Source organism: Leptopilina heterotoma, unplaced genomic scaffold (assembly GCF_015476425.1).
Source record: "Leptopilina heterotoma isolate Lh14 unplaced genomic scaffold, ASM1547642v1 Lhet_52, whole genome shotgun sequence".
Lineage (NCBI taxonomy): Eukaryota > Metazoa > Arthropoda > Insecta > Hymenoptera > Figitidae > Leptopilina > Leptopilina heterotoma.
In genome coordinates, this window is record NW_025111114.1 from 2,058,382 (window position 1) to 2,085,448 (window position 27,067).

Here is a 27,067-nt window from a genome sequence, read left to right on the forward strand (position 1 = left end):
TCTCTTATTTGACTCGGACTGGTTATATTTTTGTCAGCATTGGTCTTTAATTTTTCATTTTTGGTTCGTAAAGTCAGTATTTTTAAATACTGTCACTGGTTCAAGTCCTGAATGTAGTGAAGAAGTAGTGAAGAAAGTAAAAAACCTTAAAAAAAATTCTTTTGGTATAAAAAACGGAGATATTTAATTAAGAATCTATATTGAAGAAATTTATTTAATTCTCGTGGAAAAAAAAATTTCTTTTCAAGTTGGAAAAGTGAAGTTTAAAATGTTGCACTATATTCTTGGGTACCGTGAAAAGTTCTGTAAGTTGAGTAAAGAGCAAAGAACGTAAGAGTAAAGAATATATCTATAGAAGAGAAAAGGAGAAAAAAAATTCGTGGAACCCTTGAAGTTTTTCTTTGTCGCGGCTTGTCTTCGAGGCGAAGTGAAAAAGAAAAATAAAATAGTAGAAAGAGAGTGAGAGAAAAAAGAAAGCGAAGGAAAAAGGAGAATTTCTTTTCTCTTTGCGACTGCGCAAAAGACGTCTACTCATTTCCGTAGGCGTCTTCAGATCTCTCACCCTTCGAGTTTCGACGTACCCACCCTCTGTACGGGGGTTGGGGTGGGATTCGGGGGTTGCTTGTAAGTTCTGCATGTCGGCACGCCTCCAGGAGACTCTTTCTCTCTCTCTCTCTCTTTCTCTCTGGTTGCAATCGTAAAAAGCATCGCCACGGGGTTCCTTTTCCTAGGCCTCCCGAGGACTAATGTTTGAAAATAAAATAAATGGATAGACGCGTAAAAACAAATGAAAATAAATTTCTTTCAATTTGACAAAATAAAATTAATCATCTTTTATATTGCGGGAGCATTTTTCTTTTTTTGGCTCTCTTATCAGAGAGGGTTTTATTTTTGTATTCATGTTGAGAATGTAGATTTTATATGATAAAGGGACGATCTTGTTGCACGCCCTCTGACCTTATATACAAATTATGACATTTATTTTTTATTCCCTGTTACCCCTCTGAGAATTAATGGGAGCCGTGTAAAAAATCGTTGTGAGAGGCGAGAAACCGAGCGAAATTCATATTTATTCCCCTTGTCAAATCGAATTAGATAGAATTTTTTTTTTGAAGATGTTAAACAAATTATCGACTTTGGAGATATTTTCGTTATTCGTAAGTTCTGAATATTCAAATGAAGGAAATTTTTTGTCAATGTAAATATTTTCCGCAAAAATAGAATAGGATTAAACACTTAGAGATATGACTTCTTTTTTCATACCATACGAAATTTTCCAAGAACAAAGGAAAAATAAATAAATTTTGTTCATTTAAATATTCAGAACTTAGATATAAAAAATTTATTTCAATGATGTTTTTCCTAATGCAAAACAAAGCAAGAAGAAAGAAAAGTCTTTCAAAAGCATTTAAACAAATGTTACTTTCTAAATTTTAATTAGTAAAAATGATTACTAATTTAATAAAAACTGAACATTATTTTACTTTCACAAAATTGAAGAATTAAGAATAATTTTTTCTTACATAGTTTTTAATTATATTTACTTTATGAATTTTTATTCAAAAAATATTTATTCATCTAATGAAACCAAATGCCAATAAAAATGAGACTACAATTCCATATCTCTCTGACATAAATGTTGCATCAATGAAATAAGTATAGAAATAGAAATTTTTTATGGCTCATAAATTAACCCCATCTATAGACGATTATGAATTTTGCGGGTAAAACCTTTATTCCATTTACGCATATGGTTATTGGGGGGTATTTTTCATTGTATTGAAAATATAACACAAAAAAGATGTGTCAAAGAACTATTAATATTCCTTATTATGGTATTTTAGAAAGAAAAAGGGGGGTCAGGAATCCATATAGATATATATTTAATCAATAAATAAATATACGCAGATATTGTAGAAAACTAGTGCGCCCGCTATGAATGTCAAAGATTATTTAGTACCAATGCACATCAGAGCAAAAGTAGACTCCCCGTTGATCATAAAGTATGCATATTCCCTATATGTGAATGGGTTATGCATGCCTTATGGGACACATAATCATTATTTTTTTCTCCAGCACCTTGCGCTCAGTCAAAGTTCATTCAAATATTTACTTTTCATAACTAAATTCTATTAGAAATTGAGAATATGTTCATTCATCATTTTAGGGATAAAATTTAAATGGTATTAAAAAGTAGTCAAATACTTTCAAAGCTGGAAATTTAATAGGAGTCAAAATAGGAATCAAAATTGGGATTCAAATTTGAAGCCCAATTTTGTTTCCAAATTAGGATTCAAAATAATATTGAGACTTGAAAAAAGTTGCAAGTTAATATAAACGAATTTTTTTTTATTTGCAGGTGTCTGTATCTTAAAGAGAGGATGTTTTTGGTCTGTGGCCTTTCATGTGGTCACAGAAGTGCAATCAAGAGTCAAGAATCTTTGGAAGTGGATCAAAAGGGCGGTGATGATGTGGTAGGATCCCATCGCCACAACGTGGGACGCCTCAACTGAATTATGAGTCAAATTTAATTTCTGGTATTTATCCTTCCCTGTTTAATTTGGTTTTTTAATTGATTTTCTTTAACCCTCCGTCTGACAATTGGGCCCTGTCAGATCCATAAGATTCGAAAAATTTATTTACATAGGAATAACAGTCTAAAACAAGGTCTGCAACCGTTAGGATATAAAAACTAAAATTATTTGTGGAAAGTAACCGATTTTTAAACTTAAGACCATATTTAGTCAATTTCAGAACTTAAAATCATACTTTAGTGGCTTAAACTTATAGTGAACATACTTTAATCAATTAAAAGTGAGCTATTTAGTTTGTTTTGAATATTATTATTTAGTTTTGAAGGTTTTACTCGCAAAAGTTGGCTGAGAGTAAAATTTATGTTTTGCAGTGTTAGATTAGCTATAGGAATTTGTGTTTTCGGGTAGTTTAGCAAACTTTTCGTACAGAGCGATCTACGAAAAAAGGAATAGTCGAAAAAGTGTTTACCTAGAAGGGTAAAAAGATTAGAGAAATACATCTTTCGATTAATGTTCGAACACGTGTCCAACGGAGGTTTAATTTGAATAAAAATCGCCAGTACAGTATGAATTATTTTGGATGAAATTTAATTTTTTTTGTCACTATGTTGTTTTGAATTCTATTGTATATTTGTTTTGCACTGACTGTTTCTGCGGTTTATTTTAAAATTATGATGAGGGTGTTTTTAAGTTTGGTATGTCTTATAATGTTTGGTAGCAAGGCTAAAATCCGCAACGTTTGCAAAAACGTTGCGGATTTTAGCCTTCTTACCAAACATTATACGAAGAACCAAAATTTATGATTGGTTTGTTAAAATTTGTAATGGTGCTTAAGATTTAAATTTATGGAAAAATAATTATTGAGAATAGTAACAAATGTTGCATAATAGTTGCAATTAGTGTAGTTATTACAATCGGTGGTAGATACGATATATAAAAAGTTATAACAGATGGTAGTTTTATTTTTAGATTGTAACAGTTGATGCAAATCCATAAAGCTGGTAGTTTAAATTGTTTTGTAGTTTCCAGATATTTCAACAGCAGGTTTAAATAATAATTACGATTTTCGAGATGAGAATTAATTGTCCTGTGTATTAGAAAATAAGTGAAAAATCTTTGCCAGATGTGCGATTGTTGAAAATGAGGTTTGAAAAGGAGGGGGGCAAATAGGAAGGCTTTATGGTGGTTTTCGAAGAGATGTCTCAACGTATATATAGAGTGAAGGAGAAATGGCAAAAAGGGAGAATGAAAAGGGGCGCCAGCGTGGGTGTACACCGCGTCACGCTACGATAAACTACCTTTCCTTGAGTTCCCCTGGCAGAATTCTGTGTTCTCTCCGATCCCCCATGAAACCCCATGGACCCATTCCCTGCAAGCTCTCACAAAGCATGATGACAGGTTCCCTCTCATTGTTGTACACCGTGTGCATACATTTCATCCACATATTGAAATAAAGAGATGTCAGACTTTTTTTTGCAAAATGATGGTGTACCTTTAAAGAGTAAATATTGGGTAACTTACCCCTCTTTTATTGAGATGAAAGGGTCGCGCATTAATCACTCAGTGATTCCATTAAAAAGTAGATTCTTTTATTTTGTTTGTATTGCGAAAGGTTGCCAAAGAAGTCAGAGTTTAGGTGTTGTGATTTTCAATCTATTTGGTTATTAGGTTTATTAGACTTATAATCGAGAAACGGTTTCAAAGGAGTCACAGTTCAGGTTTGTGATTTTTAATCGTTATTATTAGGTTATTAGGTTTATTAGACTCATTAGATTTGTTAGATTTATTAGATTTGTTATGTTATTAGACTCAGTAGATTTATTAGACTTCTTAGATTTATTAGATTTCTTAGATTTATTAGGTTATTAGATTCGGTTGATTTATTAGATTTGTTAGGTTTATCAGATTTGTTAGGTTTATTAGGTTCGTTTGGTTCGTTAGGTTCGTCAAGTTTCGTAAGTAGAACTTGTGTTCTGCTATAAGCTTGAACAGCGAAAAAAAAATAGTTGACTCTTGTTCTGGAGTTTATCCATGAGAACGAGAAGTTGGTACGAGACACACCCCATGACCCTTGGGTGCCATTACGGTGTCAAGTGTACAATAAGGCCAGAGACAACGATCACCATAAATGCAATGGTTCCAGAAACACTTGCACTCATCTTTCCATTTCTCCTTCTCGTTTCTGGTACTTTTCTTCCTTTTCTGTCCTCCAACTTCTCACACTAACGAAACATCCCTTGGGATTTTTAAACAATATGCTACAATGCACATTGGATATACCTTCGAGTTGATACTTGCCACACTGTTCCCATAATTCCCCTGCGATTTTCCGGGGCTTGTACATTGAAATTCTCGCGGGACATTGGTGATATACTGGTGAGAATTAAATTCGAACCCGGTTACACGCTATTTAGAACAAGTCATACAATGTTCTGAAACAATGTAACGTTTTGAGTTCGGTAGTTTTTTCTTCTCATACTGTAATTGTTGATTTTGATATTTAATTTGTTAATAATGATAGTAAAATGATTGTGGTTAATAATTCTTAGGATCAATATTGTTGAAAACGAAAGTCGTAGCATATCGACAAGTTGTTTTTAAGTTATAGTTTTGTAAACTAATCAAAAAAAATAGTTTTGACTTTAAAGGTAAAATTTTGTTTGTGTTGAATTGATTAAATCGACGTGAATCGTAAAAAGTAATACTCGAAAATAAATCCTTTTCACCGTTATCTTGAGTGATACTGAATACTTGCTTTTAATATCCGAGAGTATAGCAAATGTGTGAGAGTATTTAGAGTTTATAGTTGACCTGTTCTAAACGAGGAAATAACAAGGACCCACTTGAAGTGCTGTTCGTTATAATAGATTAAAGCCATCTTCTCCCCTGACTGTGGAACATATATTGTCCCCTTAACACCCCCAACCAGTAGTTCGCTTTAGTTCACTTGACCCTACTTGTCCCGCTAGGGTCTCATATAAACGCATCCCTCTGCTTAACTGAACGCATCGGCTTTCTCTCTATTTTATCCCTCTCTCTCTCTCTCTTTTTCCCTTCCCCTTTCATTTTCTCCTTCATCCTTTTCATGGACCACTGTGTGAGTCCTCTCAGATTGTCTAATGGCTTTCTTCACATGCATCACCATATACGCAATTTTCTTAATGTACTTGCTAAACGCTCCCGCATCGACACTATCATTTCATGAAACTTTCAAGTCTCCCACACAATCGAAATTTTTTATACTTTTTTTGTTTCTAGGATTTCCCTTTAAGTAAAATATGTCCGACTCGATATCATTTTAGACTATTTTCTTGTTGTAGAATATAAATTAGTGTTTATCAACAAAAATAGTTCTTGATCGATCACAAATTTACCCGAATTGTATGTAATTCATTATTCATTTCATAAAAACGTAGGTAAAAAAAAATAGAATTTGTGATGGATACACCTGAAAATATGGTTATGTATTTTATACTCTATCCAAGCAGAAAAATGTTGGATCGAAGGGCATTTATTATTTATTGTCGTGACACGTTCCTGAAGGTAACACCGAGGCCTCATGAATGACAGATATAAAAGTGAGCGCACGAATGAATAATATGGGTAATGGGGTAGCTAATGTCCCCATATGCGTGAGTGCGTATATATAAACCCACTAGAATTCTTATTCGTGTAAGTGCAACACGTAATGGGCGGCGCGCATATATAATGTTACCCAAAAACCATCATCTATCCTTGAATTTAGCTCATTTAGTTTATGGCACTAGAATATATCTACCATGTGGGGTTCTATGGCGCGATGCTGACTTTAATCTAATGTCACATTAACGATCGATAAATTATTAAGTCGTTTCTATTCCTTATCATCTTTATTCACTTAAATTAAATATACTTACTTTATATATACTTATCTGTAATATCATTTCAATAGTTGTGTCATCATTAGTATAGTATTAGTATCTATTATTATTTATCAATAGTTTATCATTGGAAGTATTTTATTATATGTAATGGAAAATTGAAGAAAATTATGTTGATTTAAAGTGGAAGTCGCTCTCTTCATGTATTCGTTTTAAATTTCGCGCCATTTTTGTTCTGTAAATTCCCGCCTAAGGGGCATGAAAATTCTCTCGCAAACGAGATGAAGTATAAGTGTCAGTTCTTTATATCTAATTAGGGGCCGTCCATATATTATGTAACGCTAATTTCTGAAAATTTTGACCCCCCATGTTACACACTGTTACATACGTTAGCGCCATTTACCGGATTAAACTTTTGTCAAATAGATTTTTTTCTTTCGTTTACTAATAATTACTTAGTATCAATGCATTTGTTGGAATTAATATTATTTTGCAACAAATAGCAAATACATATATGTATATTAAAAATGAACAAATAATGGGAAGAACGAGGAGAAGTAAAAATTTTTCATGATTCTATGCATTTTTCAGTATGCAGTGATATAGAAAGCCGCACCCTATACATATGCGTATATAGAAGAGAGATGGAGAGAGAGAGAGAGAGAGAGAAAGAGAAGCAAAGTCAGACATTTTTAGTGTGTGGAGTCCCTTTTTTTCACCCTTGTGTACACATATATGGATCCATTCGCGTATTACCCAGTTCCGCGGACACATTGTGCGCATTTTATACTTGTTTGCACAATTCCCTACGCGTTTTTCGTATGACCGAGGCTGTATCTGGCCAAATGTTTTTTTGGAGATGGGGACTTGCAGTGAACGTTGTCATTTTATCGGTCGGAAGAGCACTGAATTTATTAATGGAATTGGTTAGGCATGATGGATTTATTTTTATGGTTATTACCAAAAACCTGATCTCAAATGCCCGTTTATGGTGCCTACTATAAAGATCGACTCTTTTTTTTAAGATTGCACGCTTTCTGGGTGATAATTTGAAACCCTCTCTTTGACGATTTTTGGAAGTGTTGTATTTATTCTGGAACAATACTTATGATGACAATACTTTTTATGATATTGTGCTTATTAGGGAATATTTATACTTAAAGTCAAGTTATTCTTAATTGTTTCTTTTTCTTCTTTCTCTTTCTTTAATGTTATTTTTAATCGGTTTCTATTTCTTGTTTTCTCTCTCTTTTGCATTGATCTCTCTGCTTTTAGTTTCCGTTTGCCTTTTTTATTAACACTCTTGAGAATTATTTCGCTACTTTTGATAAAGGAGTAATTTAAAGGAGTACAATTTTAACTCTCTAAATTTTACTCCGAACTTCTTTACAATTTAGAGAGTAAAATAACATAGGCTATTTTACTCTCTAAATTTTTTGCAGTCTAGGAAATGATTTTTAAGTGTTTCGATAAAAGCAAGACATTTTAGAAAAGAAGGGTGAATAGGAGCTTTTAAGAAAGGGTCGAGAGGTGGTTAGTATACTTTTTTTCTTTTTTGTAAAGTGTAAAGAGTCAAGCTGTAATTCTATACGGATCGTGTAACTTAGAACCGCAGGGAATCCTCGCATGCGATAGGTTTTCCTATATCACTTGTAACAACATCTTTCGAGTCTTTTAAAGAAAACTTTAAGATGACCACGCGAGGGCGACAGATAGAATAGCAGAGGGGGTGAACGTTTGAAGGATATTCCATGACTGGATAGGTTTCATCCATCTGTTCATTGACACGTGTCTCAATTCTTAACTTTACTCCCCACATCACTTTTGTAAAAAAAAGTGAAGGTTGATTTTTCAACCTTTAACGAATCCATATCTTGACCGATACGAACAGATGTCTTATAATATTAAAATTGAACTGAATAAATAATTTTTTTTCTATTGTAAAAATAGAATATTTTAAGAAACTTCTTCTTTTCTGAAGACGAAACTTCAGTTCCTAATCGTAATTATTAAAATAATAGAATTACAGTATAATTACTTTTCTTGAAATAGTATCAAATTGATACTAAAGTGAATCAAATTGGTGCCAAAAATTTGAATCAGTTTTTGATTTGACCCGCTTTTTTGGTATCAATTCTTTGTAATTCGATACTTTTAAGCTAACAGTGATATAATATAAAGCATTAAGATTAAATTTATATAAAAATTTAGAAGGGATTTAAGCAAATTTTTTTAAAGCTTTTAAGTTTCTTTTTTTTTGCTTTAATTATTACACCTGGACTGGAGGTGATAGGCAGTGGTCCGTGGAGTAAAAATATGATTAGACCAATCCGAAAAATTTTTCTACCTTGTGACCCATTGTTTCCGGCGTGTCGACCTCTTGTCCGGAAACAATGGTAAGAACCATGACTACTGAGAAATCACAGAGCATGATTTGTCAATTTAAGAATTTCACTGACCACCAAAAAGGGGAAACTTTTATTTATAGAACATCTGCCATTCAGGAAATTAATTTAAAAAAAAAATTGTTTCGATAAATCACGTATAGAACAATACTACAACTGTCGGTAAATAGTTTTATTATCAAGGGAGAAATGTTTCACCTGGAGTGGTAATAAGTTTCTCCAGATTAGCTAAAGTTTTCAATATTGTAAACAAAAAATTTCGTTAATGTAGTGAAAGTTTTAATTGAAACAAACAAAAATTTCTGGTTTTCGCTAATTCCGCTAATGTGAACCAAACAAAGATTTCGTAGCGAAATTTTTGGTTGTTTCCATTAAAACCTGTGACTATTCCAGAAGGTGGAGGTTTTATTTTTGTGTAATAAGTAATCTTTTAGAGAGAATTGAAAATCAAGTGGGGTAATTATGAAAATTATGGATTTTTGAATCGCTTGTTCGAGTCTCTTGGTATTAAATAGAAGAAAGGAATTGGTGAATACAAAGAGGGTGGGGTGTGGAGGTAGAGAGAGAGTGAGAGAGAGAGAGTGAGTGAGAGAGGGATAAGTGTTTCGTCTCAGGGAGTACATAGGCGAAGCGAACCACCGCCGGGTTACCCTTGGGAAATCAGAGAGACACGGGACTTACCCTGTGCAGTGCTACACCACTACCAATAGTAAATCTTATACGTCTGTATACGTCTCTGTTTGAGCGCATTTAGTTTTTGAGATATTTTTTAAGTCCTAAACAATTTTCAGTTTCAAATCATTTATAAATTAATTTTCACCACATTTGAATATAAAACATATTTTGTTCTAAGTAGTCCTTCTTTCTATTGTAACTTCTTTGACATTAATTTCCATACAATTCGAAAAATTTGTTATTGTATATCAATACCAGTATTGTTTTCTTAAAGATATCAAATTGGATCAAATTGATACCAAATAGGATCAAATTGATACCAAATTGGATCAAATTGATACCACAATGATGCCAAATTGGGTCAAATTAATACCAAATTGATGCCAAATGGGATCAAATTGTTGCCAAATTGAGTCAACTTGATACCAAATTGTATTAATAATTGGAAGATGCCAAATTAGATCAAATTGTTGCCAAATTGGGTTAAATTGATACCAAATTGTATTAAATTGATAGCAAAGTGATGCCAAATTAGACCAAATTGATGCTAAATTGGATCAAATTGATGCCAAATAGGATAAAATTTATACCAAATTGATGCCATATTGAATCAAATTGATTCCAAATTGGGTTAAATTGAAACCAAATTGGATCAAGTTGGTACCAAATTCGGTCTATTTGATACGAAATTGGGTCAAATTAGTACAAAAGTTTTGTTTTCAAGCAAAAGGAGTAAAATTTAGAGAGTAAATGTTTCGTCTTTAATATATTTTTCTGTTTTCTTTATCATCTTTTGAATTGATACATTTTCAGAGATTTTTATTCTTGACTATAATGTTGTTTTATTTATGGTATACCAGAGGGGGGTTACAAGAATAAAAGCACATTTTTTTTCCTGTAGGCGTGTTTATTTAATGCAATTGGGAAAAATGAAATTTGTCCACTTATCTCGTGAATTATTGAAAAGTCACGAAATACGCACGCGTGCTTATATATGTATATATGGAGAGCAATATATGTAATCGGCGGGCATTGATTTTGTCGTCGATAAAATGAAAGCTTTAGTATTTGTTTGATTCGATATAATCTCGATGTTTGTAACAAGACGCGTGCCAAATAAACACGCAAACTTTGTGTACTCTGGGCGCATAATTTGTTAGCTCGTTCGTATAATATATATATATCGGCTTTGATTTTCGTCATTCATTGATGTATCAAATTAGGAATAGGATTTTATGCTTTTGGGAAAGAATGCATTTTTTTGTGCTTTTATGGTATTCTTAAATATTTTATGATTTTACACTTAGAAAAAAATTTGTTTGAAATAAGCAAAAATTTGATTGAATCAAGCAAAATTTTTTTGAAATAAGCTAATTTTGATTGAGCCAAACAAAATTTGTTTAAATCAAGCAAATTTTTGTTGAGCCAAACACAAAATTAATAGAAATTACTATTAAAGGTAGACAGTATTACTATTGATTAGTAAAATTGACTAATTCAAAAAATATTTATTAATTTAAATTAGTGACTGATTACTTGCTTTGGAATTAGTAAAATTTACTAATTTAGAAATTACTATAAATTAGTGAAAATAATAATTTAGTAATGTAAAATTTACTAATTCAAAAGCAAAAGGTCAGTCAAATTAGTAAACGTTTTTTCTTATTCAAATTTAGAAAGTACTATTCTTAGAAAAAAAAAATAATGGTATGCGATTGGTAGTTGCAAATAGAAGGTAAAATTAGATATTCATAAATTAAAAATATAATTTTGTCGTTAAAGATAGAAATTGGAAATAAGTTTTTTTTTGTTGATAAATATAGGACCACCTGTTTTGTAGTTTGTGAACCTGCGAAAAAGTTGATGGTGAATATAGTGGCCACTAGAATCAATCGGTAATAATTTTCTAGTCACGTGCCCAACAAAATGGGGAATTCCAAAGAGACACAGAGAAAGCAGGTCCTTTCGTTCTTTTGGTACTTAGAAACTGTCAGAGCTTGATAGATGCTGCGCACGTGACCCATCCGCAGAACATTTGGTTCGATTCTTTCGAAATTTCTGTATCGTGACACGAAATACAATCGCCCCGAATTTTACATTGATTTCACCGACGGAAAAATTAGAATGAGTTATTTTACTTTTGAAAAATTATTATTCACGTCAATTTATATTCGAGATTATTATTAACATTCATATGATAATGGAATTTTAACTTTTGAATTGATTGAACACTGAAAAAAAATTGATTTAATTCAAATAACTGATTAATTGACTATTATCAATTAAATATTTAATTGAATCAAATAATATTTATTGGAGTCAATTAAACGGAATTTGAATCAATAATTTCAGTATTTGAAGCAAATATAAATTGAACCATTTAATTGACTCCAATAAATATTATTTGATTCAAGTAAATATTCAATTGATAATAGTTAATTAATCGGTTATTTGAATCCAGGGTTGCCACATTATTTCAAAAGTTTTGACGCAATTATCTTGATAAATAACAAAATTCTTCATAAAAATTCAATTATTTCTAGTAATTTTAATCAAATTCTTTGCAAAATTCAATTATTTTCAAAAGTAATAAAATTCTTCGAAGAAATTCAATTATTTAAAAAAATTTTAACGAATATCTCGTCAAGAATTCAATTATCTTTACAAATAGTAAAATTTTTCGCCGAAAATTCAATTATTTTCGTCAAAATTTAAATAAAATTCTTTGCAAAATTTCAATTATTTTCAAAAGTTTCTCGCAGTTCAATAATTTTCAATGTTTACTATTTTCATAAAATTTATCAAAAGATTTAATTATTGAAAAAATTTTTTTATACAATTCTGCGAAAACATTCAATTATTTTCATAAATAATAAAATTTCTTTTAGAAATTCAATTAATTTCATCGCAGAATTTTAAATATTTTTAATAAAAATTTAAATAAATTCTTTGAAAAATGCAATTAATCTTAAAAATTTTATTAAAACTTGAGAAAAGAATTCAATTTTGAGAAACATTCGATTATTCAATAAAATTATAAAATTCTTTGCAATAATTCAAATATTTAATATTTTCATAAATAACATTAAATTCGTTGCAGAAATTCAATTATTTTCAAAAAATTTTAACTAATTCTGCAATGGAATTTAATTATCTTGCTAAACAACAAAATTCTTCCCATAAAATCAATTATTCTAAGGAATTTTAATAAGATTCTTTTCTAAAATTCAATTATTTTGCTAAATATCAAAATTCATTACAAAAATTCAATTCTTTTAAAAAATTATTAAAATACTTTACAGAAATTCAATTAGTTTTAACATTTTTTTAAAATTTTCGTTAAGAATTAAATTATCTTTATAAATAAATAGCGAAATTCTTTTCGAGAATTAAATTATTGTCGAAAATTTTAATAAAATTCTTGGCAAAATTTCAATTATTTAATCAAAATTCAATAAAATTCTTCGCGTGCATGCAATTATTTTCATAAATTATTATTTAAATTCTTCTCATAAATTCAATTTGTATTTTTAAAAATTTTAATAAAATTCTTGAAAAGTTTTCAATTAGTTTCAAAAATGGTTATAAAATTCTTTAATATAATAAATTAAAATTAAAATTTTAAATAAACTCCTTAAAAGAAATTAAATATTTCAAAAGTTGTTAATACAATTATTCTTGATCAAAATTAAATTTTCAGAAACATTCATTTATTGAATAAATTATTTATTTTTGTATTTAAAAAAAAATAATTGAATTCTCATGTAATTCAATTATTATTTTTCGTACTTTTAACTAACAATTCTGTAGAATTAATTTTTTTTTGAAAAAGTTTAATTGAATAATAATTGAATAAGTAATTGATTTAAAGAAGAATTTTATTTGAGAACTCAGAAAATTGTAGGAAAGAATAATTGAATTGAAATGATGAAAATAATTTTAAAGAAGTTACAGTAACAATATTCTTAAAATAATAAAATAATTTTGTTAATAAAGTTAAATTTTTGTGGCAAACCTGTGAATAAAATAAATTTTTTTTTCAGTGAAAAATTGGAAAAAGTTCCTAAAATTTAGATAAAATAGGTATTTTGATGAATTATTTTGATAGAAAATTTAGATAAAAATATCTTTTGTGAAATGAAAATTGGCATAATTTGAAATTACATTTTTTGCCTAGTATTATAAGTAAAAGCTTTTAACATTTTTCTTCCGTCTCTCATCGCTTTTTTTTCACGTATATTCTTTAATGTTTGATTTTTCTTCTCTACGACTTCTTTCTTTTTTTCCTCCATGAGCGAGAGAAAAGCTTTTCTTGCAAATCTTTTTTCTTTTTTTCCTTTTTTTTTTTTTTTGTTTTATCAAAGAAGAAATGAACCGAAGACTATCCTTTGGTGATAAATCTGCAATAATTAAAGCCAGAAACCATGGCAAGCATCGAGAAGACTGTAAAGGATAAAAATCCGGATCGTTCTCCCTGTTTTTCCCGAGGGATCTGAAATCCCACGGCCGACCTGGATAGAGAAAGAGAATATATATATAGGCGTGTGTTGATTTTTCTCTCGTAAAAATCAAGATTATTATCAATAGTGAAATTCTGCGATTTTCATATTCTCATTTAGGGTAGATTGTTATCAAAGATCCTCGTGGAAATTCTGAAATCCAATTATTATAATATCAATCTCTTAATTCTATATAATTTGGTACTAATTATTTTTTTTTTTTGAAGAATTCTATATTCGAATTGATTCTTTTGGAAAAAAAATTGCAAGTGGTAGGAGAAAAAAAATGTTGAATTATGGTAGTGGCAATTTTTCTAGTAGTACAAGTGCGATATAGGTCAGACACGCATATAAGTAACAATTGCTTCAGTAGTTAAAATTATATTATGTCAGACGAAAATTTTCTGTGTTGGACAGATCCAAATTTTATTCTGATTTGTACTGTGAAATATTTATTATTGTTCTTGGTATTATTCAGCAATTAGTAGAAAATAACTAATTATTACTGTTTGAATTTGAAATAGTTAAAAAGGTTTACTAATTTATTAAATTTACTAATAGTTGCTGACTTTTTGTTCTTGAATTAGTAAATTTTACTTTTAAATTAGTAGAAATTACTATTTAATATTTATTAGTAAAATTTACTAATTCTATAAATTTACTTAATTTACTAATAATTAGTCATTAATTTACTAATACTAATTTACTAATTAGTAAATTAGTTACGAATTATTAATAAATAACTAAAAAAAAATTTGGCTATAATTACATTGGTTATCAAAATTAGTAGTTTTTGACTAAAAGTGAGTCAAAAAACTTGTTAATTCAATATTAAAACAATATAATTGAATCAAACATAATTATATCTTTGTTATACAGTCAACTAAAAATTATTTTTGAATTAAAAAAAAAATTTTCTTAGTCTTCTAAGTTCTTTTTCTGTCCCATTAGTCAAAGGTGACTAATTCAGATTTAGCGAGTACTAATTTAGATTTAGAGAGTAGTAAAATTTAGATTCAGAGAGTAAGCATACTTTACATTTTCATTGTGTAGATATAAAATTATGAATTATGAAGAATTTTGTTAGTATTTTTTTTATTACCTACTGTAATAAAGTAAATGTAAATAAAAAAGAAAAGTCGAGGAATTCTATTAAGAAAATACTATGTTTCTGTGAACACTATTTTTTTTAATACACTTTTCGAAGGATGAAATAAAAAAAAAATGTTGATATGTCTTTCTGACTTGTAAAATGTGTGTAGTAGCAGGTAGATAATGGACGTCGATCGTCCTTCACGTTGAGTAATCAACTATAATGCTTTCGTGTGTCAAGCATGCTCTATTTGTGCCACGCATGATAGGTACGCTAATAATGTCCCGAGGGAACCTAATGTCGGGACGTAATCCAGAATCAGGCGTGTATTTTCACTTCGCGACTCTCATATATATACATCGGAAAATGATGATGATTATGATGATGACGAAATTGATACCCGTGCAGAAATTTTGACCGGGGCCATGGCACTTTGCCCGATCTGTCCGCCCTGTCGGGACCCGGTCGGGGCCATGGGATTTCCCCCGATCTTTTCGCTACCCAGGTAGAAATCCAATACTGACTGCATTTTATTATATTAAAGCTCGTTATTTGATTATTAAAGCATGGGGAGTATTTACTTCAATATTAATAATTATTATTAATATTTTTGTTGTAAATAAACTTTTATGAGTGTCATTAAAAATGTAAATAATTATTAGAATTGCTTTTATTGAACTAAGTTTTAAAAAAAAATATTTTTCTTATTTTCTTTCATTAATTTAGACAGACTATCTTATTTAAATTAATGCCTAATTTATTATTATTATTGTTAATAATTATTTAAACCTATACTTTATGTAACATTATTAAGAATTATACACAAAACACTTAAAACTAAGACGGAAAAATATCGCACGCACGGGGGATCGAACCCTAGACCTCGAGGACGCAAGTCGAATACACATACCGCATAGCCACGCAAGCTTGGAAGCGACCTCGCTTAAACTTCCTTTTGAATCATGGGACCGTTATATACAGTGCTATCATAATAAATTGACTGTATCATATTTATTTATAGAAAAATTATTAAAAATGTATGTTATATATATAAATTAATATGTTTATCATAATAATATGGTAAAAATTATTAATTTAATTATTCATTCTATATTATTTATAATTTAACTATTTTTTAAAATAATAAAAAAATTTTTATTATTAATAATTCACAATAATACTAAAAATCATTAATTAATAATAATTTCTTTTTTTGCCTTAAACATGGAATTTCAATTTAAGTGTGAAAAATAATTTAGAGTTTTTAAGAGTTATAAATGTCAAAAATAATATGTTAATATTATAACCACAAATAAATTTAACATTTTATGCAATATTTTTGGTTATTACCATGATAACATCGACAAATGGTTCACCCTCGACAATTGGTGCGTTTGTCCTATTGTTTTAAATTAAAGGAGAATAAATTCTTAAGACATCCCTCGAGGTCAATTTTTGAGTTTTTGATTGTTTATAATTTTTATTTTCAAATTTCAATCAAAGTTAACAAATTAACACAATTTTTTTAAAAACGGACGTTCATTTTCTTATTCCGTTACTGCACATGCTCTAAATCAGTTCAAATTAATCCAATATTACCAGCAGACAATTAAAAACCCATAAAGTAATATATTTCAATTGTCATAAACAACATTAATTAACAAATAGTTAACTTTGATTCCTCTCCAATAAAAAATATTTTTTCCACATTTTCTTTTTAATTTTAGTTCATTTGAAGATTATTTTTCCTTTATGATTAAAAAATAACTTATTTAAATTGTTATAAACAATATTAATTAACAAATAGTTAACTTATGATTCTGCCCAAAAAAAAATTTTTGTTACAAATTTTCTTTTTTACTTAGGTTCTTTTAAAGAATATATGTCTTTTTTGCTTAGAATATAACTTATTTAAATATTTAATATTATATATCCGTGGTCTTTTAACATTATCTAAAGAAAAAAGTAAACGTGAAAAAAAAATTTTTGGTGGAAAGGAACAAAAATTAACTATTTGTTAATTAATATTATTTGTAACCATTTAAATAAGTTATTTTTTAAACAAAAAGTACACATATTTTTAAAATGAACTTAAATTAAAAAGTAGACGTGAAAAAAAATTTTTTTGGTGGACAGGAACATAAGTTACATAACTATTTGTTATTTAATATATTGTTTATAACAATTTAAATAAGTTATTTTTTAATCAAAAAGGACAAATATTCTTTAAATAGACTTAAATTAAAAAGAAAATGTGAAAAAAAAATTTTTAATGGAATAGGAATCAATGTTAACTATTTGTTAATTAATATTGTTTATAACAATTGATATAAATTACTTTCTGTTTTATTAATTGTGTGGTGGTCATATTGTATTAATTTGAACTGATTCAGATCATATGCAGCAACGGAATAAGAAAATAAGCCTCCTTTTTTGAAAAATTGTATTAATTTGTTAACTTTGATTGAAAATAAAAATTATAAACAATTAAGAACTAAAAAATTGACCTTAAGGGATGTCTTAAGAATTTATTCGCCTTTAATTTAAAATAAAGAATACTGAAACCGGTTAAGAATTGTAGGCTGTAGACAGTTTTGAACAGTAAATTGTAAAAAAAAATCCCATTGTGCGCTGTTTGTAGATCCTTGGGCAAACCCGGCCTGGTCCTGGTCGGGGCCACGAAGTCGGGGCCAGATCATGAAAACCCGACCGGGGCCAGGGCGGTAATCGGGAACAAAAGTGGCGATTTCTGCACGGGTATAAATGTCAGGATCAAAAAAATATTCTCATTTATCTGATTATTATAATAATTATTATTATTTTATTTGTCACTATTTTTTCATTTCCAAATTTGATAAATATAATTACGTAGTTTTCCAAAAGTTCATCTAGAATTCAATTATTTAAATACATAAACTCAATTTTTTATAATAATTGTGACTCTCCATAGTTTTTTCTTAAGTTATTAAGGTATAATATTATCAAAAAATTATAATAAAGAAATTCTTACAATTAATTTTTTTTAAATATTCTAAAATAATTTTTAAACGATAATAGATTTTAAATTTTGAAAAATTTCGAAACAATTAAAATTTAATAAAATCTTTTAAAAATAGTTGAATTTTTGAAAAGTATAAATAAAAAAGGTTACATTTTTAAAGAATTTTAATTACAAGCAGGACCATGATTTCTCAAAAATTTTAATAAGTCCAAAAAGTAAATTATGATTCTTAAAAAATTATTACAAAGCAATTCTAATAATTAGTTTTTAAAAATATTTTATAAATGTAATTTTTCGAAAATAATTGTATTTCTGAAAATAATTTTTGTATAGTTTTAAAAAAAATAATGAATTTTCTAATGAATTTTGAACACTAAATAATTCTAAAATGTTATTATTTTTGAAAATATTAAAAATATTGAATTTAAAAAAATTAGAAGCTTATTTTTATTTTTAAATTTACCGTTGAAGATTTTCCTCTTTTGCATATTAACATTTTTTTATGTACAACTTTCAAAAACGTTAAGTTTCGAAATATTTGTCTTTCTAAAACTCTTCGCAGAAATTTAATTATGTTCAAAAATTTTTTTAAATTCTTGTCAAAATTTCAATTATCTTTAGAAATAATTAAATTCTGCTCCGAAATTCAATTATTTTTAAAAATTTTGGTAAAATTCTTTGCAAAATTTTAATTATTTTCAAAAATTTTACTCAATTAAAGAATTTTTAATATTTACTATTTTTTTAAAATTTTCCAAAGAAAATCAATTATTTAAAAAAATATAATAATATTTAAGGCAAACCTTTAATTATATTCATAAAATAATAAAAATTTCACATTAATTCAATTATTTACAAATTTTTTTATAAATTTCTTGGCAATTATTCAATTATATTCATAAATAATAAAATTTTTACGCAGGCATTCAATTATATTTTCATAAATAATAAAATTCTTTTCAGGAATTCAATTATTTTCATAAATAATAAAACTCATTGCAGAATTTAATTATTATTAATACAATTCTAATCGAATTTCACTACAAATGTCATTATTCTTAAAATTCGTCGAAAGAATTCAATTATTTAAAAATTTTTTGATAAAATTCTTTCTGGGAATTGAATTTTAAGAAACATTCAAATGCTCATTATTTTAAAATAATTTTTGAACGATAATAGTTTTTCAATTTTAAAAAGTTTCCAAACAATTAAAATTTGGTAAAAACTTTTAAAAATAATTGAATTTTTGAAAAGTATAAATAAAAATGAGCAAATTTTTGAAGAATGTTAATTATAAACAGAACCATTATTTCTCAAAAATTTTAATAAGTCCAAATGGTAAATTTTGAATCTTAAAAAATTATTAAAAAAAAATCCTAATAATTAGTATTCAAAAATATTTTATTACTGTAATTTTTCGAAAATAATTGTATTTTTTAAAAGAATTTTTGTATAAATTAAAAAAACTAATGAATTTTTTGATGAATTTTAATTAAAAATTGTGTACATTATTGTTTTCTCCGAAATGTTAAAAATAAATTTAAAATGTTATCATTTTTGGAAATATGTAATTGAAAATATTAAAAATATTGGATTTTCAAAAATTAGAAGCTAATTTTCATTTTTAAATATACCTTTAAAGACTTACCATTAAAATTTTTAATAATTCAATTATTTTCAAAATTTGCCATTAAAATTCTTCAAAAGTTGATTTTCAAAAATTGTAACAAAATACTTGAAATAAATAAATTATTTTCAATTAAATTTTACAAAATTTTAAGTCTTCAAAGACAATTTTTGAAAGATTTGTTTTATATTTTTTGCATTATAAAAATCAAAATAAGTTGCACTTTTTTACTAAAAATTGTGGCATTTTGTTGTAATGTTTGAAAGAAAAGTCGAAAAAGTCGCAATTTTTGAAAATAAATCGAAAAAGTCTCGATTTTTTTAATTTCCCTGACAAAAAATTTTTTTCCTGACATTTACCTGACTTGACTGACAAAAATTTGTTTTACTGTGTCATGGAAATTTTATCATTTATATCATCATGGAAAAATTATGGAATTTTATAAGGAGAAATTTGTAGAAACCCTGACTATTGTATTTTGCAGAAAAGTGTATAGAAAGAAATGTTTAAAAATAATTTTCTTAATTTTCGAACAGTGTTCTTTCTATTTCATTTTGCCTTTAGGGCGCGATAGAAAGCAGGGCTTAATTACGGGAATCGTAAAATTTGCATAATCAAGAAATTGCCGCCAAGTGACCCTTGTAAGGAGTAAAAGCATGCCTCGTTTCGTGGAAAGTGCATCATTAAAGTAAATCAACTGGTAGCTTCGTTATTACAACTTACCATGCTCATCTAATTATTTCTTTATATCCACAGTAATCCCACTGTGAAGTTTAATTTCGTAGGTCTCGGGAAAATGCAAAAAATTCACATTGTTGTACTTGTTTTTGCAAAATGGTAAAAGCGTGAACGAATTGGTCGTATTTCGATTAGTAAAAAAAGTAGGTAATTATTAGTGGAAAACAACTAATTCAGTAGTTAGTTTAAGTTTGAATTTAGTGACTGACTTTTTGCTTTGGAATTAGTAAATTTTACTGATAAATTAATAGAAATTTAATTCATTAGTAAAAATTTATTTATTAGTAAAATTGACTAATTCTAAAGCAAAAAGATTTAGCAAAAATTAGTGATTGACTTTTTGGTTTTGAATTAGCAAATTTTACTAATTTGTTAGCTAGTTATTTTTGTTAGTTAGTTAGTTAATTTGTTTGTTAGTTATTTTTGTTAGTTAGTTAATTTGTTAGTTAGTTAGGCAGTTAGTTAGTTAGTTAGCTAGTTAATTAGTTAATTAGTTAGTTAACTGGTCAGTGAGTGAATTTTTGATTAGAAACTAAAAACAAAAAAAAATTATTAATCCGCGTGTATATTTGATAAGCAAAAAAATTTTGTCAGTCAATGACAATTTGTCAAGCGCTCTTTTGAAAGGCCCAGGGGGCAAAAGAAAGAAAGACGAGTGGATTTTGAAGTGTTTAAATTTAACGAAATGAAATAATGAGATCATATATCCCCGACAAAAAGCTGTGGCTCTGAGCAAACAAGAATCAGTTGGGGATGCAGACCTCAACAAATCGCGATTCTATAACTAGCCTTATCCTCATGGGAGTTTTGTACGTCAATAAATTATTATTTGCTGTAGAATTTTTATTTTTTTAAGGAGCAATCAAAACAAAAGTTAAATCAATTCGAAAATTTAAATACAAAAAAGAAAAATTACTGCTCTCTAAATTTGAATTAGTAGTTTTGTACTAATTAAAAAGTACTGATAGCAATTTGATTCTACTCTCTAAATCTGAATTGGTTAGTTTTTTGATTAATAAAACAGGAAATGAAGATTCGTTTATTAATTGAATTAGTAAGAGTTTTGACTAATTGTTAGTTAAAAACTACTAATTAGTATTAGAATATTATTATTAGTAATTATTAGTAATATTAGTATTAGTATTATTAGTAATTAATATTAGATGAAGTTACTATTTCAATTAGTAACATTTACTAAATTAATTATTAGCCTTAAAAAATGAATTAGTTGGTTTTTTCAATACCAACTAATAGTTTTTAATTAAAAATTAGTCATAACTTTTACTAATTTATTTAAGAAACGAATTTTCTTTTTCTATTTCTTTAGTAAATTTTACTAATAAATAGTTACTACTACTAATTTATTAGTAAAATTTACTAATTCAAAAACAAAAAGTCGGTCACTAATTCAAATTAGTAAACATGTTTACTAATTTAAATCTAGAGAATAATTTGAATTAGTGACTGACTTTTTGCTTTTGAATTAGTAAATTTTACTAATATATTTTACTAATAAATTAGTAGTAGTAACTATTTATTAAAAAAAAATTTACTAATTTCTTAGTAAACTTTTTATTTGTTGGAATAGTGAAACTATTTTTACTATTTCAATAAAAGATATTTTACTATAAAATTAATAAAAAAAAAATTAGGAAAATAGTAAAATTTAGTAAAATCCCTTTGGTTATTTTAAAAAAGTGAAACGCTACCTACGATTAATTCCCGATCAGGGGAATACATTAACTTTTAGTTTGGAGCTAGTTATGGGGTTTCGTAAACGTAAAAAGCTAAATGCCAGCGAGTTATCTTCTAGATCACGCATCTGCCGGGTATTTGGGTGAATCACTCGTGCATTTAGATCCGCTCTATATTATGGTTTCCATAGACGATGGGTGTTCCGGAATATTGCGCTCCCATTAAGTCTGTCACGATCTTTCCATTGAATAGAAGTAGAAATTTTGAAAAGTAGGGAAAATAAATTGCAGATTAAGTAATTTTGGTTTTTAATTAATCAAAACGTGGTTTTAAAAAATGTCAAAATTTATTATTTGACTTTATAAAAAAAGAACTCTCTAAACTTGAATTAGTAATAACTAAAAATGTTTAATAATTTGAATTATAGTGATTGACTTTTTGCTTTTGAATTAGTAAATTTTGCTAATAGTAATTTCCACTAATTTATTAGTAAAATTTACTAAATTAATTTACTATTCTTATTTATTTTAATTTATACTATCAATTTACTAATTTACTATAAATTTATTAAAATTTACTCTCTAAATTTGAATTAGTAAAAATGTTTACTAAAACATTTTTTTTAGTAAAAAAATGTTTACTAAAACATTTTTTTTAGTAAAAAAATGTTTACTAATTTCAATTAGTGACTTACTTTTTGCTTTTGAATTAGTAAATTTTACTAATAAATAGTTACTACTACTAATTTATTAGTAAAATTTACTAATTTAAAAGCAAAAAGTCAGTCACTAATTCCAATTAGTAAACATTTTTACTAATTGAGATTTAGAGAGTACTATCAATTTACTATAATTTTACTACAATTTACTACAATTTACTACAATTTACTAAAATTTACTAAAATTTACTAAAATTCAAAAACAAAAGGACAGTCACTGATTCAAATTAGTTTTTACTTAGTTTCAAATTAGTTATTCAAATTTATAGAGAAAATATAAATATTGAAATATTGAAAATATAAAAAAAATTTGAACTTTTATTGTATCTGAAAAAAGGTGACATTTTTTTATTTAAACATTTCTATTACATTATATTTCACATTTTAACGTTTATTACAAAATAGATGTTTCCTTTTTTCTAAAATATTTCTTTATGTATTTAATATCATTTTCTTCTCGACTATTTTTTTTTTTATAATGATCAATATTTATGGCATTTTCGCGTGACAAGTTTTCACATGAAAGTGAAATTGTGTAAAAATAAAAGGTGTAGAAATTGCTGGTAATTATAATTATTATGAAAATTAGGAATTATGAACTTATGATTATTATTTGTCTTGTTAAGTCACGTGAAGTTAATATGATGGTACTAATTAATCCGCTCACTTTATGTTGACGTGTAAAAAAAAATTATGTCTGGAAATGTTTGATAAACGTATGGTGATTATAACTCTCTTTATATAATTAATGTGTGAGTTACATAAAATTGAATTGTTTATCATTCTCACTTTCGCTACTTTTTGCTCTTTTTCATGAAACTATCATTATTCGAATAAAATTTTTATTTGTGCTGAAAAAAATGTTGCTTGATTTAAAAGAAAGTAATACTTGTCTATTAGCAAGTGAGTATTATTATTTGTATTAAATAAATTTCATTTAAATTAATAATAAATAATAAAAATGGAAAATAGTAAAATAAGTAATAAATAACTGGTTTTGATAAACAAATGAATTAGTTAAAATATTAGTTGTAATATTATTACAAAGTGTCCTTTTAAAAACCGTAGATTTATGGTTTAGCTCTCATTTATTATGAATTTTCAATATCGGGAAAATGCTTCTTCAGAAGGGTAAAAATGTGCCCAGAAAAGTGAGCAGCTAGATTTTGAAACATGCCCCGCGGTCTATTAGCTTCAATCTTGTTTACTCTGGTCCCCTTGATCGATTCAACGTAAAACTTCTTTAAAAAAAAAAAATTCCCATTGGATTTACTCTATCAAGTTTTGAAAAATTCACACGGAAAAAGTGAATCATCCCTTTTTTAATTCATTTATTTACGCAAATTCAATATTTTTTTTTGTATATTATATAAGCGACCTTGAGAAAAATAGTTATTAACTTTTACTACTTTTTGAGTAGTTTTCTTTATTGGGAATTTTTTATAAACAAATTACTGTCAAAAAATTTCTGAAAACTGTCAGGTATTTTGATATAACAATTTTCGCTATTTTCGAATGAATAAATTTTTATATTCCTGAATTAGGGATTTTTAATCAAAATTAATCAAATTTACTATTCGAACCACTGCACTCTTAACAGTTCCTTATGAAAACTTTCACTCTTTTCTTTCACTCTCAATTTCATCTAAAAATTTTCACTTTCACTCAAAAATTTCTCACATTCACTTTCACTTAAAATATTTTCGCTTTCAATTTCACCTAAAAATTTTCACTTTCACTCAAAAATTTCCACTTTTAAATTTCCTTAAAATTTCTCACATTCACTTTCACTTAAAATATTTTTAAAAAATTTTTAGTGTAAGTCAAAGAATTTTTGAATGTGAATGTGAGAATTTGGGTGTTTAATAAGTGTTAAAACTCTTTGAGTGAAAGTGACAATTTATTGTTTGAAAGTTAACATTTTTTAGTGAATGTGACAATTTTGTGAGTGAAAGTGAGAATTTTTTAGGGAAAGTGGAAATTTTTTGAATGAAAACAAAAGTTTTTTTAATGTAGGTTACAAATTTTTTAGTGAATGTGAGAATTTTTTAATAAATGTGAAAATGTTTTAAGAGAAAGTGAAAGTAATTTCAGTCAAAGTAAATATTCTTTGAGTAATAGTGAGAAATTGTTGAGTGAAAATGAAAATATTTGAGTCAAAGTTGAAGTGAAAATTTTGTTAGTAAAAGTGAGATTTTTTTAGTGAAAGTGGAAATTTTTTGAGTGAAGTCAGAATTTTTTTTAGAATAGCTCAAAGGTTTTTTTTAGTGAATTGTGAGAATTTTGGTGTTTAGTAAATGTTAACACTTTTTTAGTGAAAGTGAAAGTGAGAATTTTTTAGGGAAAGTGGAAATTTTTTAAATGAAGACAAAAGTTTTTCTAATGTGAGTTAAATCTTTTTTAGTGAATGTGAGAATTTTTTAATAAATGTAAAAATGTTTTAAGAGAAAGTGAAAGTGACAAGTTTTCGAGTGGAAATGAAAGTAAAATTGAAAATTTTTTGAGTAAAAGTGAGAATTTTTTTTAGGAAAAGTGGAAATTTTTTGAGTGAAGTCAGAATTTTTTAGTGTAGGTCAAAGATTTTTTTAATGTGACTGTGAGAATTTGTGTGTTTAATAAATGTTAAAACTTTTTGAGTAAAAGTGAAAATTTATTGTTTGAAAGTTAACATTTTTTAGTGAATGTGACAATTTTGTGAGTGAAAGTGAGAATTTTTTAATAAATGTGAAAATGTTTTGAGAGAAAGTGAAAGTGACAATTTTTCGAGTGAAAATGAAAGTAAAAGTGACAATTTTTTATTAAATGTGAAAATTTTTTGAGTGAAAGTAATAATTTTTGAATGAAAGTAAAAATTTGTTTAGTAAAGGTGAGAATTTTTATAATGAATGTGAAATTTTTTTGAGTGATAGTAAAAGTTACGTGAATGCACCCCAGTTTTAAAGTCAGGACTGCGTACAGTTTACATGTAAAATTCTGATATTTATATTGTTGCATCTTAATTGAAGACTGTCTTTCTGCCTTAAAATAAGATTTTTTTACTGTGCTGTGAGAATAGTTATTGAAAAGCAGTAAATTTCTATTGTCTAGGATTTAGAGTATAAATTGCAGGTGAAATTTCTCCTGTAGTACAAAATATGTGTATTGGCAGAAAATATATTGAGACAATATATACACATATCGATGTTAATCGATATGAATAAAGTTGTAGTTGAAAAAATAATCTTTGCTCGTAATATGGATATATTTATTGAAGAGGTACATCATCATTGTTAATTGTATGCGCAGGAAGTTTTATGGTTTTGAAAAGGTAAACCCGCAAAATAAACGGATTCGTTAACCACGTAACACGTATGCGAGTATGAGCCTAACCAAACATTGACATGTTCAATCATTTCGATCCCTTTCCGCCACCAGTCCATACCCCGCGCGCTCGTTCGCCATCTGGCTAGAATTGGGGGACTCCAGGGGGGTAGAGAGAGAAATTGAAATGAAAACAGAACTCGTAAGGGCTACCCTAAAACCGTGGTGGATGGAAAGGGTGACAATGAGGGCTATTAGGGGACGATATATGTTTTTCTTTTCTCTCCATTTCCGACGTCACTGACTCCAGGAAGTCAGTCGTTGACGTGCCGAGATTTCAGGATTTGGAAATTGGGGAATTAAATATTTTCTTGCTATTCAAGTTTGATTGTTAGATTATTATTATTGTTATTAATCGAGTTGACTAGATTTTACTTTTCTTAATTTTACCATACTCCCTGATTTCCAGACAAAACGACATTTTTCCTGTTCTATTACATTTATTTATGAATTTCTCGAATTGTAAATTCGAGAAATTTTTTTTTTTACTCAAAAACATCAATAACTTCATTTTTAAATGAATATTTAATCATTATTATTTTTTTACAGAAATTAAAATTTTCAAAAATTTTAAATTCAAATAGAAATATTATTATAAAACATGAAGAAAGCGATCATTCCGAGTCATTCCGAGTCTTGATACTATCATTATTTTATATTATAAAGATATTGTTACTGTAATTTCATCAAAATTATTTTCAATTCAATTCTTCATTTCTAGAATTTTAAACTAAAATTCTTTTTTAAAACAATTTTTTTTAATAATTTTTGAAAAAGTTCTTCTTTGAGAATTTTTAAATTCATTTGTTTACAATTCAATTTTACCTAAACTTTTGATTATTCTGACATTCTTCAATTAAAT

At 27.2% G+C, this 27,067-nt stretch overlaps 2 protein-coding genes across 9 annotated transcripts in view; one reads left to right on the forward strand and one right to left on the reverse strand.

Annotated features, from left to right (window-relative positions):
* Positions 1–27,067, reverse strand: part of LOC122507896 (LIM/homeobox protein Lhx3) — a 112,727-nt gene that overhangs the window by 35,938 nt on the left and 49,722 nt on the right. The window lies entirely within an intron of this gene.
* Positions 1–27,067, forward strand: part of LOC122507893 (aromatic-L-amino-acid decarboxylase-like) — a 186,786-nt gene that overhangs the window by 32,777 nt on the left and 126,942 nt on the right. For all 5 annotated transcript variants that reach the window (XM_043620876.1, XM_043620879.1, XM_043620882.1 and 2 more), the window contains exon 3: positions 2,360–2,537. The gene's annotated coding sequence lies outside the window, so the exon portion shown is untranslated. The remainder of the gene's footprint in view (positions 1–2,359; positions 2,538–27,067) is intronic.